The sequence below is a fragment of the Hyperoodon ampullatus genome (assembly GCF_949752795.1).
Source record: "Hyperoodon ampullatus genome assembly, chromosome: 14".
NCBI classification, from domain to species: domain Eukaryota; kingdom Metazoa; phylum Chordata; class Mammalia; order Artiodactyla; family Ziphiidae; genus Hyperoodon; species Hyperoodon ampullatus.
In genome coordinates, this window is record NC_136927.1 from 79,619,764 (window position 1) to 79,636,864 (window position 17,101).

Sequence of the window (17,101 nt, forward strand, 5' to 3'; positions counted from 1 at the left end):
TGGTACACTGGGTTTGGGGTATATGGGAACACTCTATACTGTCTTTGCAGTTTTTCTGTAAATCTAAAACTATTCTAAAATTAAAAAGTGCTTTTTAAAAAAGAGCAAAAAATAGTAATTCTTTATAGAGGGTGATGTGTGAGGAGTGAGGCTTAGGCTTGAAATAAGCATTATCTGTTTAGCATTTGGGACGGAAAGAATCCCGTTTCTAAAGGGAGATCAGAAATATCAATGTTTCACAGCAGCAGATAGCAACTCTACTTTCTGCTCAAACACAGCAAGAGAGATGTACCTACCACCTTAACAAAGTCTAGGCTGCCACTCAGAGACTTCTGATACCTCTCTTTCTTCTCCTCTTCCTCTTCCCTTGAGGCAATTTACTTAAATTCCCTTTGAAAACAGCACTTCACTTCTGTGGTTCATAGAACTGTTGTGACGATTTGGTGAGACAGTTCATGTAAAGCTCTTAGAACAGCATCCAGCTCACAATTACATTGTAAATATAAGTTTTTATTGTTCCCACTTTTTCCCTTAACATAATTCAAATAAAGTTTAAAATAATATACCTTTGTTAAATCATCTTTTAATTGTTAAAAAAAACTAAGAGTATTGTCAACTTTTTTGGATCAATATATAAGGCTTTGGTTAATGAGTATTTGCTTCTCTGATAACTTCCTTTGGATAAATTACCAGAAGTGGGATTATTATAAAGTCAAAGGATATGAATGATTTTTAAGCCTATTGTAGCATACTGTGAAATTGCTTTCAGATAAAGAATAAGCTACTTTATAGTCTCACAGGTAATACAAGATGCTGTCTTTTGCTGGTGTATATATGCTTTGTTCTTTTTTTCCCTATATACCATAAATCCTTTTCTATGTTGAAGAAATCCCCTTAGTTTTGAGGTAGAGGCTGTCTCCCCCAATAGCTGCTGAAAAGTCACATGCTCACTTCTCCATGTTGCTTTGAAGCGGTTTTGTCATCTAGGTTCTTCCAGTGAGATGCCCAGGCTTGCCCAGAATTTAAAAGGGAGCTGGTGGTACAAAGAAGCAAGGGGCTGCAGGGACATCCCCGTGGCAGCTGCGGGGTTCTGAGCTCCAGATCAGGTTCCTGGGGGAGCAACTGGCAGGGTGCTGAGGCAGCAGTCAATTTCGTGGGATATTGGCTGGCCATGGGGCAGCACCTAATGCTGGACCAATTCTCTTTGTCATCTGAGGCCGTTCAAATGGCTTCTAACCCTGGACTTGATTCTTCAGCTTTCCCAGAAATGCTGTGAGTGACCCAATAACATTGTAACAAATTACCTTCTTGCTAAAATCAGGCTAAATAGGTCACTACTGCTTGCAAGGAAGACCCCTAATATTTATATACATCATTTCACCATCCTTCAACAGCACTGAGTATTAAAATAGTTTTCATCTCTGTTCACATGCTAGGTGAAAATCTGATATTCCTTTGTTTTAATGATCGCTATTGAGTCTGAGAAGCTTTTTACATGTTTACTTGTCAACTGGATTTTGCACTCTACTTTTTTCCCCATAGAATTTGCTCCACTTTCCTCGTAGTCCATAAAGCTAAGGAATCTCAGCAAAGAAAGAGCACAAAATGATAGATCATGGCTCTTCGACAAGGAGTGTTATTTTTTTCTCCCACTTTTCTGTATTTTTTTTCTTAATAGTAAGAACAGGTAATACTTCTTGTATAATTTCTATCTGCTAACAAATTTTCTAGGGGCTTTCCATGCAGTATTTCATGTAATCCTGCAAAAATCCTGTGAGATAGATAGTGTCACTGTTCCCATTTCCTGGGTGAGAAAACTGAGCCATAGAGAGGTTATTAACTCCTGTCAGGTTACCAGTCTAGCAAGAAAATTGTAACCCAGGCAGCCTAATTACAGAGGTGGAAATCTTTCCCATTTCACTAGGCTATTATTTCTATGTTCATTAAAAATTACCAACTACGATAAAACCCTAAGAAGAATGATTATATAAGCAAATCATCAAAATCACTAACAAATCATTACCAGAACCTGTCTGTTATTGGGGGTTGTTCTTTTAACATATCTATTGCCAAAGGATTTCAGGTTCTCCATTTTAGTTGAAATTGGAGGTTTTCTGGAGATCAGTGGAATCTGCAACTTTTTATATGTAGCCTTTTGATAGCTTATTAAAACGAGGCGGTAGGGGAAATGCTGGCAGAGGTCGTCATTCATTTACAGCAGGTTTCATTGACTCATACCAGTGCCAGTTTTTGTCCTGCTTTTGTTTCTCAAAGTGCTAATAGCAAGATTCTGTCCCTGCAATCTTATTACTGGTGGCAATGGAATATAATCAGGCAGTACCTGCAGGATAAGTCAAAAGATTAAATTAAGTTGGGATTTGAATCCCCACTAAACACAGACTCAAACAAAGATTAGATTTCTGGACCTCAGTCTCAGAATGGCTTTCAAGGGCTCCCCTTAAAGAACAACAAAAATATATCATGATTCACTTTGACCACTGGCATGTAAAAAGGAAACGCAAACATACAGCAATGAGGGAGAGAAGGAACTCCAGCAACGTGGAATCCCATCCTGTATTCCCTAAGTAAGGACATTACGACTTTGCAGAGTTTGTTCATTTCCTGACTGGCCCTGGAAGAGTCCCTGATTGAATTCGCCTTTGGCTCCATGAAGGACTCCCAATGGAAGAATGCGTATTTCCACTCCTAGAGTCCTGACAGTCCCATCTTGGTCCACTGCTCTGCTTCTGAACGTGAGGTCACATTAGTACAGGACTGGACTTGGTTTGGAAAAGCTACTGATAAGAAATTCTGAAACAGCTGCAATTTAGGTTAATTGTTGGCACAAAAGATGTGAAAAATCAAACTATGGGAAGGGAGGGGAGGATTCTTCCTTCCTTATCTTTTCCTTTTTCCATGTTCTGTGTTTGTCGGTGGTGGTTCTGCTGTTCCTAAATACACTACATGATTAACTTTGTGAAGCAAACCAAGTTACATGCAATTGAGTATTGACAGTGATTCTTGACATTGAAAATGTGTGTTCATGCTCCTGGCTTTCTCCTGATGTCCTTCCGTCAAGAGCTAGTGCTTCCTTAAGACATCCTGACACCGAACCACCTTATAAAGTTCTTCTAGAGATTTCACTCTTCTTATGGTCCTCTTTGTAAAGAAACAAAGGTTTAAGCACGTTATAATATTAGAGAACAAGAAAACCACCCTGAAGTGAAGGTACCAGTTGGTGCCTCAGAAAATTTACAGATTTCTGCACATCAGTAATCTTCAGAACCACTTTTGAATCTGAAGACAGCAAGAGCCTATCTACTGTATAATATGTATAATTGAATAATATCAACTATTATAGGAATAACTAAAATTTATTGATCACTTAATGCATGTTGGACACTCTTCTCAGATCTCTACATGTATTAACTCATTTAATTCTAATAACAGCCTTATGAGGCAGGTTCAGTTATTAGATGAGGCTCTGGGAACTGATAGGGAGGGAGAGATCACTTGTCCAAACTCATACCACTGGCAAGCGGAAAAGCTGGGGCTCAAACCCCAGTGGTTGTGCTCCTAATAATTATACAGTACTACTTCGGCAAAGGATGCTAAAAACTGATTTATCCTATATATTCTCATTTTCTGTTCCTGTATCATATTTACAACTCCAAACAAACAGTTTTCCTCCTTGGCAGTGGAAGTCCACATCCCTTTATTAGAGTCAAATTTGCCCATGGTAATGGTCATTATGCCTTTTTGTCTGCTCAGAATCTTAACTACTTCTGCTCTACATTTGGAGTGCATTTCTCTCCCTTTGATCACAGTGTTAGAGTGACTGTCAACCAAACTTCCCCATCACTCCTAGGCTAATTGATGGGCGTGTGACCCAAGTTAAGCCAAATGGTTCTATTTCCTTGCAATTTGAATCTTGAAAAGAATGACTCAAACCCTAGTGTATCTTGGCCCTATTCATCGGCTTCGTCTCTGCACGTTCATGGAACAGTCCTGGTTCCTGTACTTTTTGAGACCTAATTTTAAACTTGCCTTTTGATTTCGTGGCCTATTGCCTACTCTTCCAGTAAGTTCTCTCTCTCTTTTTTTTTGGCTTAACTTAGCCAAAATAGACTTCTGTTAGCAGCCAAAGAATCTTAACAGATACAGCTATCAAGATAGACAAGTGTTAAAGAAAAAAGAACATTTCCCCACAGGAGTCCTTCTCATGCATTCCTGAAATTAAATATAATGGTGAAGAATTATTTATTGAGTGCTTATTGTATGCGGGCATTGTGTGAAATGCCTTACGTGCATTCTCTACAGATGAGGAAACTGGTTTTCAGAAAGGAAATGCCACAAAAAGGAGATGGATGGTGTTGGAAGACCTCAAAAAAACTTGAGCCTCAATCCAGGAGCCTCACCCCCAGGAAGAGAGTTTTAGGGCTGGTGGGTCACTGGGGTCTGACTCAAAATGAAGACTCATCAAAATGAGTGATGGTACCCCCTTCATAATTTACCAAGTGCTTTCATATACAAGCACTTAATCACTTAATCTAAGTGAGACACACTGCAGGTCGGTATTCCAACCACCTGCCAGGAATACTACCCTCCACCCCTCAGTTCATGCTTTGGTCTCATCCCTCTCATCACTCAGGTCTCCATTCAAATGTCACCTCCTCAGAGAGGCCATCCTGACAAACTGATGTAAAATGTTCAACCCTCTCCAGGCACTGACTACCCCCTTCATTGTCCTCCTGGCTCTTATAACTGCCAGCAATGATATTCCTGTGGTTTCTTGGGTATTACGTCACCCCATTAGAATGCAAATCCCTGTGACTGTCTTGTTCACCTTAGTATTTTCAGCGCATTCTGTTTCTGACACAGAGCAGACACTTACTAACATTTGCTTTAATGCATAAATAAAAGAATACATTTTTATTATTTTATAATTCCTCTCCATTTACATCTCTGGAACTGCTGGCTGCACAATGCTGATTAAGTTACTCCACCTTAGGAAGTTTCTGTTTTTTCACCCGTTAAATGGGGACAACATGAGTACCTCTTGTTATATTTGTTGTAAGACTTGAGTGAAGGGATAAAATGCATTGTGTCTGGTTACGTTACGTGTTCAGTAGGAAGGGGAGGGGAGCAGACACTTGTGAGCAGGAAACTACTCTTTACACGGCCATTGTTTGCACAGGCAATATTTGACTCAGGCACAAAAGTGCAAAGTTGTATGGTCACGGATAGAAAGGGAGATTTTTTTAAATATTGGAAATTTAAGGTAGATTCAGAAACTGGGAAGTGAAACATATACAACCTGATTTCTAACATCCTGTATTGCTGTAAATTTACTATGTTAGGACTCTTTGGTTTCAAATTTGGTTCTACATTGAAAGAACTAAAGCACAAAAGTATATTCCGATCACAAAACCCGCCAGGGCCAATCTGGCAGGGCTTGATCTGAGGGCTCAGTGATAATGGTAGGATGTGCCTCTCTCCATCTCTCAGCTTTGCTGCCTTCTGGGTTGGCTCATTCAAGCAGTACATTCCTTTATGTGGCTGTCCTCTATGGCATCAGACTCACAGCCTACCAGCTAAAAGCTTTGGTGAAATAAGGGCACATCTTCCTCTGTATTTCCAGCGAAGGTCTCAGAATTGTGTCTTCTTGGCCGGGCTTGGGTCTCCTGATAATTTCCAATCATGGCAGCCAAAACTATAGATCACTTTGATTGGTTAGGCCTGGGTTATGTGTCCAAGCTTGGAGCCAAGGGTGAGTCAACCGCTTGGACTAAGATTGGAGAAAGAATGGCCCCCTAAAGGAGAACTGGGTGCTGTTTCCAGAGGGAAAAGTGGAAGGCTGGGCAGACACAGTCGACAGCCAGCTACTTCAGGTAGAAGTAAGTGATAGTTCTGAAGATGCCGACTCTGATGGTAAAAGAGAAGAAAGTGTGACACAGAGTGATCAGATAGCTTGTGCAAGAATCCTCATCTAGAAATAGGGTGACCAACCATCCTGGTTTGCCTGGACTTTCATTGCTAAAACTGGGAAAGTCCCAGGTAAACTGGAATGAGCTGGTCACCTTATCCAGAAAGTACCATTAGAACCATGCCTCATACTCTGTCTGGCGTTGTCTTTTCTTCTTTCTCATGCCCCAGTTATTCACCAAGCTTTTCCTGAGCACTTTCCAGAGGCTTGAACTAAGCTGGTTATGGGGATTCACAGATAAAAGACTAAGTGTCTTCTGCCAAAGAAGGACAAACAGACAATAACAAGGCAGTAAGAGCTCTAATGCAGTAGGTCCGTCATAATATGCAATTGTATTGGAAAGTGACCCAACCCTGATAAAGGCTGTGTATGAGGTTGGGCATAAGAATATTCCCAGATAAGAACATTCTGATGTCAGTTTTGAAGGAGAAATAGAATCCAGTTCATGACTCCTGATTCCAAGTAAATGATTTTTCCATTAAGCTCAACTATAAAGTGTGGGTTACATCAACAGAAACATGGAAAGATACTTGGTTCTCCCCAGGAGTGACATCCTCTTGACGGGCAGCTTAACATATGCCATAGAAATGGGAGGTACACAGATGCGGACATAACCACGTAGAAGCCTCTGCGTTCATCTGAATTTTAGAAGACTGGTGTCTGGCTATGTCTGAACTTCCCCAGGAAAGATAACAAATGTCTTTGCAAATTTTAGTCCTATTTGCCTCTTGTTGAGCTTCCCTCCTATCCACATCCACATAGCATTGAAGCACCCACACCATAAGGACCCAGAAGCTTTCCTGCTGCCAGGAACCACCCCCCACCATGGTCTTGGCTTCCATCCAAGAGCAGATGAAGGACAGCTCTCAAGACAAGCCCCAAGTAGCAACTTAGCCCTGAAATAAACACATAAATGCAGGTACACCACATATGCACACAAGCACATACATGTGCACTGTGTGAAAATTATTCTAAACACCCTGCTATTTCAAAGAGATTGTACATGAAGGAGGATTTGAGTCAGGGAAAAACCAAAGCATTTTGTTTCATAAATAGAATTGGTGTAGGAGTTGATTGTTTTCTCTCCTGAGGGATAAACCTTTTAATTTAATAACAGTCAGAAAGCACCTAAATGTTCTTGAGGAAAAAAATACCATTTCCTAAGAGGGCAGAATCTATTCACTTGCTGGATACTTGGAATGAGGCATTTCAGCACAGTGGGACACAAAAACACCAACCAAAATTTTCTGTGTTGCATTTTACTAATAACGATAACTGTAGTTATCACTTCTTGGGAAATTTCTACGGGTGACAGGTGTTGTACATGTATTATCTGACTTATTCCCCAACGCCAAGCCTATGAAGTGGAGATCATTATAATCCCCATTTTGCAGGTGGGTAAACTGAGGCTAAGAGAAGTTAGTCAACTTGCAAGTAAGGGACAGAGCAGGAATTCAAACTCGGATCTGCCTGTCTCGCTTCAAAGTTCTATTTGTATTCAACATCATTTATAAAGCAGGTCTGTTTGCAGTACCTTCCAACAAAGCCATCTAAGGCGGGATATATGATTCATGAGGAGAAAGGAACTAAAAATGAAAAATGAGTTTACACAGTATTTATGAAGAGACTGTCACCACAGCTGAGGCAACAGACAGGATGGTGGCCAGGCCAAGAAAATGAAATTATATGTGTGGGAATAAAAAATGAACGGCTATCTTTACATGAATAGAATTTGGCCATATTTGGAGTAGGTGACTTGTTTTTTGCCAGACCTTTGTGAAGTGTCTCGTTGCTTTTCCCTGCATATATATAAAATAATAAAGACTAAGAAGGGCACAATCAGTGATGGGTAAGTTAGTAACTCTTTCACTTCATTTATAGCAGACTGTTCTGCCTTCATCTTCTCCATCTTAGTGGAGATTCAGAGATACCCCATCCAAGCCAGTTTTCATAAATCATTCAAATTCAGTCAACAGATAAGGCCCTAGCCTTTATTAATAATAATTTCTAATATTTATGGACTGCTTATTCTATACCAGGCCCTCGTCTAAAGAATTTACATGTATTAACTGATTAAAATCTTTATATAACAACTCCATGAGGAAGGTACCTTCGTTATCCATGTTTTTCAGAAGAAGAAATTGAGGTACAAAGAAGTTAAGTCTCTTACTCAAGGTCTCAGAGCTAGTATCAAAGCTGGGATTCAAATCCAAGGGGTCTGGCTCCAGAATCCATGCCCCAACCCCTTATGCCACACTTTCTCTAGACCAGGGATCAGCACACTTTTTGCTATAAAGGGCCAGATAGTAAGTATTTCAGTCTTTGCAGGCCATGTGGTCTCTGTCACAACTGCTCATCTCTGTTAGACAAGTACAGCTGCCATTGTAGTGTAAAAGCAGCCATAGGCAATCTTTAAATGGATGGGCAAAGCTGTGTGCCAATAAAACTTTATTTTCAAAAAGAGGCAGTGGGCCAGATTTACTGACCATTGGTCTAGGCTACATTATACTATACACACTGGTTAGGATTCTTGTTCTCTTATGTGGGTCATTCAAACCATAGTTACAGTAAATTTTCTCACATGCCTTTTGGCTTTTCCACATTTTGCTTGTTCTACTTGTAACATGTTCCTTTCCTTTGTTAGGTTGTTAATGATGATGATGGTGATACTTGCAAATGTTGACTGAATGCTTCTGTGTGGGTGGGAGAGCTGAGGTAAGAGAGGGAAGGAAACTTGACCAGACAGCCAGAGTATGTGAGCAGAGCTGAGACTCAGAGCAAAAGGTCCAACTCCAAAGAATTTCTTCCTACTCACTAAGCATAGTTACTCCAAGTGTGATTCACAGATCATTTGCATCAGGATCTTGGGGAGAGGATTGTAATTCTGCACTTTACCAAGCTTCCTCGGTGATTCTTAAGTGCATGAAAATGGGATGAGCATAGCACTAACACTGTGTGGCCGAACATTTCTTCTGGGTTGCTCTCTTAGACCTTCAGGCCTGGATGAGGGCTTCTTTGGGGTCTTTCCAAGCACTGTGATTATCCATCCTACTACTAGTTACTGTATATTATAATTATCTGAACACTTGTCTGTCTCCTCTATTAGTCAATTATCTTCGAAGGTCACTAACAGTGTCTCTAGTTCACTGTTCTACAGCTAGAGCCCATGATGTAGTTGGACCTCTATGTATAATTTCTGAATGAGTGAATAAGTTACTCATTAGAAGTCTTAACTTCCTGGGTTTTATGATGCTCTTCATTACCACATTTTCTATGTGTACCACATGATTTGTATGGTTTTCCCCTGGATTCCCTTGTTTTCCTTTCTTTTTCTATGAATTCCTTTGTTGAATTTTGTATATTTTAAGTATGCATTGGCCTCCCCCTACACGCAAAGTTTTTATTTTATTTTCAGTTTGCCTAATGTTGACTACAACTGTCCTTTAGGAAAAATATCCTAAAAGATGGCATTATTTACATGTCAATTTGTTAATAAGCAATTATTAGTAATGATTTTAGTGAAGAATTGTCAGAGTCCTTACCTTCAAGGAGTTTTTAATTTAGTTGATGAAGATCCAAAACTCTATAAAATGGCAAAGAATATATGTAGCTCTGTGCTAAATTGCATTATACAGGTAAATCCATAAGTCCAACAAGTAAGTGTTAAGCACTTATGCCTTCTAGTCACTGGCATAAATGTCAGAGATACAGGAGTGAACAATACAGGGTTCACGGAACTTATACATTAGCTCAAAAAGACAATACCATAAACCAGAAAGATAATACATAAACAATACAATTGCAGATAGTGGTAAGTGATGGAAGAAGTTGAAATAGGGTAAAATGATAGTGCTTTGGGGTAGAATACTCTGGATAGGGTAATAAGGGATCTCTGAGGGAAAACTTGAGGGACAAGAAAGAGCAGGATACATGAAGATTAAGGGCAGAGAATTCTAGGCTGAGAAAAAAGTGCAGAGCCCTTAAAAGGAACAAGCTGGTCATGTTCTAGGACATCTCTGGAGCATTAGAGGGAAGGGGATGGTGGGAGATGGAAACTGAGAGGCAGGTGTGGTTGGTCCACAAGATGACTTGGTAAGGAGTTGAGATTTTGTTCTACATATGTTGTGAAGCCATTGGTGGATTTTAGGGAGGAAATTAACATGATCTGCTGAATTTGTGTTTAAAGATAACTTTTGCTGCTAAGAAAAGTGGATTGTTGAGGGTCAAGAGTAGAAGTAAAGAACAAATTAGGAGGGCAGTTGCAGTAGTTCAAGTAAGACATTTTGGTTGGTGGTTGTTGAGATGGAGAGAAGTAAAGAGATGAGGGATATTTTGTGGTCAGAGGACCTGCTGATGGATGGATGGCCTGTGGAGAATGAGGTCAAGAGAGAACTATAGGAAGACTCCCAGTCCTTCAGCTTGAAAAATTGGGTAGATGGTACTGCCATTTACCAAGACATGGGCAAATATAGGAGAAACATTTTTGCAAGATATTGATATTTAGAAAGTTCTTTTAAATATATGTTAAGTTTGAGATGAATATGTGGTCCTCCAGGTGGAGAAATCAAATATGTAGCTGGGTATATGAATGGAATTCAGTGAAAAAATCAGAGCATGGGATAAAGTTTGGAAGTTACTGACCATAGATGAAATTTAAAACCATAGCACTAGATGAAGATGACTAGGGCTTTCTCTCAAACAGGAATACAGAAGGGTGGGTTGGGAGTTGACCTACAATAGCTCAGCAACCTGCACAGATGGTAAGGGAGTAGGGAGTGATTATTGCAAATCTACTGAGAAGTCCTATTGCAAAGGGGAACATTTTGGAGGATGCTGTGGGGGAAAAAGCATTTTTGGTTTCCTCTCACACTGACGAAGTGCCTAGATCTTTGCAAAATTTCTCCTGTTTAAGTGCCAAAGATCATGCTACAAAGAAGACTGTTACAGCCCTCAGAAGCCAAGATGTTAAAGGATGCTTGATGTGGTGTTTGTTTCTAAGGAGTTCAAACTTTCAGTTGCTATCAGTAAAGTTAACTAATGTCCAGCTTTCCTAAATTTGTATTTTATGATGTAGCACATCCTCTATTCTCAGCTATGTATACAAGAAGGAGTTGTATTGCCAATACCCACCACACATGCTTATACATGCACATGCTTGATAGCCATAGGCACACACCCCTTAAAACACATCCATCAAAGAATCAGCATTGTGAAAATGACTCTACTACCCAAAGCAATCTACAGATTCAGTGCAATCCCTATCAAACTACCAATGGCATTTTTCAAAGAACTAGAACAAAAAATTTCACAATTTGTGTGGAAACACAAAAGACCCCTAATAGCCAAAGCAATCTTGAGAAAGAAAAACGGAGCTGGAAAAATCAGGCTCCCGGACTTCAGACTCTACTACAAAGTTACAGTAATCAAGACAGTGTGGTACTGGCACAAAAACAGAAATATAGATCAGTGGAACAGGAGAGAAAGCCCAGAGATAAACCCACGCACATATAGTCACCTTATCTTTGATAAAGGATGCAAGAATATACAATGGAGAAAAGACAGCCTCTTCAGTAAGTTGTACTGGGAAAACCAGACAGCTACATGTAAAAGAATGAAATTAGAACACTCCCTAACACCATACACAAAAATAAACTCAAAATGGATTAAAGACCTAAATGTAAGGCCAGACACTATCAAACTCTTAGAGGAAAACATAGGCAGAACACTCTATGCCATAAATCACAGCAAGATCCTTTTTGACACATCTCCTAGAGAAAGGGAAATAAAAACAAAAATAAACAAATGGGACCTGATGAAACTTCAAAGCTTTTGCACAACAAAGGAAACCATAAACCAGACGAAAAGGCAATCCTCAGAATGGGAGAAAATATTTGCAAATGAAGCAACTGATGAAGGATTAATCTCCAAAATTTACAAGCAGCTCATGCAGCTCAATATCAAAAAAACAAACAACCCAATCCAAAAATGGGCAGAAGACCTAAATAGACATTTCTCCAAAGAAGATATACAGCTTGCCAACAAACACATGAAAGAATGCTCAACATCATTAATCATTAGAGAAATGCAAATCAAAACTACAATGAGATATCATCTCACAGTGGTCAGAATGGCCATCATCAAAAAATGTACAAACAATAAATGCTGGAGAGGGTGTGGAGATAAAGGAACCCTCTTGCACTGTTGGTGGGAATGTAAATTGATACAGCCACTGTGGAGAACGGTATGGAGGTTCCTTAAAAAAACAAAAATAGAACTACCATACGACCCCGCAATCCCACTACTGGGCACATACCCTGAGAAAACCATAATTCAAAAAGAGTCATGTACCACAATGTTCATTGCAGCTCTATTTACAATAGCCAGGACATGGAAGCAACCTAAGTGTCCATCGACAGATGAGTGGATAAAGAAGATGTGGCACATATATACAATGGAATATTACTCAGCCATAAAAAGAAACGAAATTGAGTTATTTGTAGTGGGGTGGATGGACCTAGAGACTGTCATACAGAGTGAGGTAAGTCAGAAAGAGAAAAACAAATACCATATGCTAACACATACATATGGAATCTAAGGGAAAAAAAGGGTTCTGAAGAACCTAGGGGCAGGTCAGGAATAAAGACGCACACGTAGAGAATGGACTTGAGGACACGGGGAGGGGAAGGGTAAGCTGGGTTGAAGTGAGAGAGTAGCATTGGCATATATACACTACCAAATGTGAGATGGATAGCTAGTGGGAAGCAGCCGCATTGCACAGGGAGATCAGCTCGATGCTTTGTGTCCACCTAGAGGGGTGGGATAGGGAGGGTGGGAGGGAGACGCAAGAGGGAGGAGATACGGGGATATATGTATGCATATGGCTGATTCAGTTTGTTATACGGCAGAAACTAACACACCATTCTAAAGCAATTATACTCCAATGAAGACATTTACAAAAACCCAAAAAACTCACATCCATCAAGTAATTCAGATCTTTTGAAAGAAAAAAGTTAGAAACAAAGGGCCGTCCAGTTTTGTACCTAAACCAGCCCCCAAAATACTCACTGGATGTGCTAAGAGTCCCTAATGAGGAGGGCCGCCATTTGGCAAATGACCCATTAGATTGAAATAAAAATGTCAACACAAGCAAAATATGTGAAATTGTTGACCATTGACAGACAGCCTGTTGATGGGCATCTATTTAGCTTTCAAAGCAGTCTGGCAGCTAGATTAAAAAAATCCATCAGACCTGAAAAGCCTTAACAGGCCGAATTTCCCCGGGGGGCCTTTCTATATGGTACTTACCATTTTCAGAGCCGTGATAGCGCTGATTGTCTCAGGCATCATTAGCCTAAATAGAGTAATGATGACAATGTGGGGAGCCATCTTGAACACATAATCTGGGGCATGTGTATGTGCGTGCACCTGTTTGTGTGTATTGTATGGTTTTGTTCAGCCCTGCAACTTGTAGGGTTGTGCTCATTCCCTTGGATTCATCAGAGCTTTGCACTTGGTAATTAATTTCCTGACATCACCAAGTCCCTTCATATGATCACACAGAGGGAATAGGTGACGTTGGTGTTGATTTTCAAGGTACGTGTTCCTTGTTCAGAGTCTCACCCCAGCTTCCATAAGCGACCACCTTCCACTAAGAAAGTGATCATTGTGCAGTTTCTTTGCCTGATGAAACTGTTTCTCACTTGGCTTCCTAATTGGACGTTGTACCTTTTGGAGAAAAAAAAACCTGAGTTGCCTCCAGCTTGACAGAAGCTAAAGTGAGAAGCCATGGAGATGTGGTTTCTGAAGGAGCGGTTGATTTGTTTCACACACCACCTACCTTCCTTGAAAATTAAAAAAGCTCACCAACAAAGTGGCAATTGTTCAGGACCTCAGGAGGGCGAAAATACAGGAAAAAAAATTAATTTCAAACTGTGAAACTCAGCCAGCGAGAGCTAATAGCCCCACTCCCAACACACAGCATTCGCCTTCTGGTAAATGCAACAAAGCCTGAGTGTGTGTGTGTGCTGATTTTTTTCTTTTTTAAATGGGGGGAAATCTGTGAAGGCATATATCTCTTACCCTGATTTCATCACCCTCACTACATGCACTTAACATCACCGCCATCTTCCTAAAGGAGAGTTTGCAAACCCAGTCCCTCATTATTTCCTGGTCCAACACGTCCACCATGGAGCAGGTAACGTCACTTCCACAGTTCTCTCTAATCGTGGAAGCATAGTCATTAACCACATCCCCCCAAATGTTGGCTGAATGGCTGGCCCCTAATTTGTATACTTTCTGCAGAGGTTTCAGTGTCTCGTGAAATTTATTGCCATGCTAAAGTCACCTTTTAAATTATGGATCACGATATTGGTATGCTGCTAAAAATGTTCACAGCATTGTAATTTTATGCACTGGCAATAAACATGAAAAATGCATTTTGGGGTTGTTTAACATTAAAAATAATGTTTTGGAAAATAAATTTTAGGAGAAATTTAGTGCTCAGAAAAAGGACCATATTCACAGATCCAGAGACCAGATCCATAATCCAAAGAGGATGGGGACCAAATTTGCAGCCCATATAGGTCACCAGCCAAGTACCGCAAGGACAATTAACTTCACCTAGGTTGCATTTAGATGGCGGTGGGATCCACAACTTCCTGCCAACTCTGAACCAACAAGGGCTCCTCCTTATTGCTCTCTAAACAGTAGCAGGGTTTATTTTCAAAGCTGGCAGTTGATTGCTAGGCAATTGGCAGCATTACAACAAATCACCTTGTTCAGGAACAAAAGTGATATGGCACAAGCCGGCTTTCTGAAAAGCACTTTAACTTGGTCAAGCGGGGGCAGCCGTTCGTAGACTTTACTTGACGAGTTAATTCAAGAACTGGTGTCACAGCCATGGCACTTGGCTCTATCAACAGATGTATGTCTCATTAACGGGATCAGTGACCAACTAGTCATCTTGAGAGATGTCATGAGTCCCAATACCTAGGTCTGAATCCCATCATACATCTTATGAGCTGTGTGACCTTGGGCAAGTTACTTACAACTTCTGTTCCTCTATTTCCCCATCTGTCAAATAGGAGTAATGATAGAATATAATCCCAGGGCGGTTTGAGGATTAAATTAGAAAATACATGTAAAAGTACATGTGCAAGGCACATAGTCAAGACCTGATAATATTGTTGATGAAGATGATAATGATAGTATGAGCCCATCCCACACTGCATTCTATAAAAACTATATAAAATGGGTGATACGAGAAGCAGCAGGAATTGAGCCTAGAAATAATGCATTTCCTTTTTTATTTCACTTCTCCTTTCTCTAGTGATAAAATTTCACTCATCCTTCAAGGCTAGCCTAGCAAGTGAGAATCTTTGCTGTGTAGCCTTCCTTGACTTCTACTATTACCTTGCCAAGGAAGAAGGAATTGCTGTCTCATTGAGTACGCCCATATTTTTTGCCCAGATCTAATTTTTTTCATGTTACACATTATAACATATTTAATTGGTTATGTGACTCTTCCATATCCTACTTCAAGCTACTCTACACAAGGAAAATATTTTATTTATCTCTGTGAGCCTACAGTGCACAGTGGGATATCATGAAGTGTTTGCTTACTGTTTGCATGCTCTTTAAACCCAGTGGGAAACAAATAGGAAAACTAGGTGTATCTTGAGTGGTGTCTGACCTTAGCCAAAGTTGTCTCTTGGTCTTCCCTGAAAAATAAGGAATGGGGTTTGATATCCTTCAAATTTAAGACACCTGTAGAATCCACACCTGGTCCCTCACCTCACTGGAGAGGAATGTTAAGAAATGACACTGTATGAATAGCCCTCTGTACACTGTTGGTTTCCAAGCTCCATTTGGTTTTGTCTATTACCTCCCAATCTTGGAGGCAGAGAGTAAGGCTCACAAGTCTAGATATCAACTAACTCTAGAGAAGGGAGGTATGTAGAAATATTCCTGCTTTTGTTGTTGTTGCTTGTGACACATATGTAAAGGGCATATTCCAAAATCATAATAGCAGTATTTTTATTAAATGATCTAATGAAATTGTATAAAGATGTACAAATGATAAAAATGCCATAATGATAAAATAAAAGTCTTGCTGGTTGGGTGTTGGGCCACATGAAAAACAATGGACATGATAATTAAGTTCTGGAAAGCAAATAAACAGTATCTAATGTCATACTCCAAACAAAGTAGGTGGAAGTTGGTCTAACACAGTGGTTCTCAAATGTTAGCATGCAGCAGAATGGTCCCTGAACACTGTTTGGAATGCAGATTTCTGATGCCCACCCCCAGAGATTGTTTTAGTGGGTCAGGGTGGAGCCCAGGGAAAATTTTGAGCATGCACAACCAGTATGTATTATTTATAAGTTTTATTCATGTACTACTATGCAATATTGTATTATTAAAATTCCAAAATAGAAATTATGTAAGTATATAAAGATAAATAAGTTCTTATTACTGTTTATATTCTCCAAGGAGTCTTCTTGGACACCCTTTAGGGGAAACGTACCCCACTTTGGAGATGAATGCTTCAAGCTAGTATTTTCGAATTTTAATGTGCTTATAAATAGCTTGGAGATCTTGTTTAAATGTCTGATTCTGATTCAGGGCGTCTGAGGTGAGGCTCGAGATTCTGTTTGTCTAATAAGCTCCCAGGTAATGCTGATACTACTGGTCTGAGAACCACACTTTAAGAAATGAGGATCCATTCAGTAGCTTCTCTATTACTGACCTAAATCCCGATGCAAATTGAAGTTTCAAGTGGTCAGGAGCAGTGCAGACGGAGCAGAGAGGCTGAAGGTGATAAGCCAGCACCGCCCCCTCCCACACTTCAGTGTAGAAGACCTTCTGTAGTTCTTTTAAATTTCACTGATGTGGAACAAGTGAAAAGCACCCTGAAGAAACCTCCCCCATCCCTAGCCCTTTATGTACTTTTCTAGAAGGGTTCTCTTTCAGCTTATCTCTTGAATTAACAAGACAGTACTCCCTGAAGTCATAAACAGTGACTTTCCCGGATGCAACAGTGGGCAAGATTATTCCCCCTGATTAAGCCTTTGACAGGCAGCATCTTTGCAGCAAGCATCATGCCAGGTTTTATTA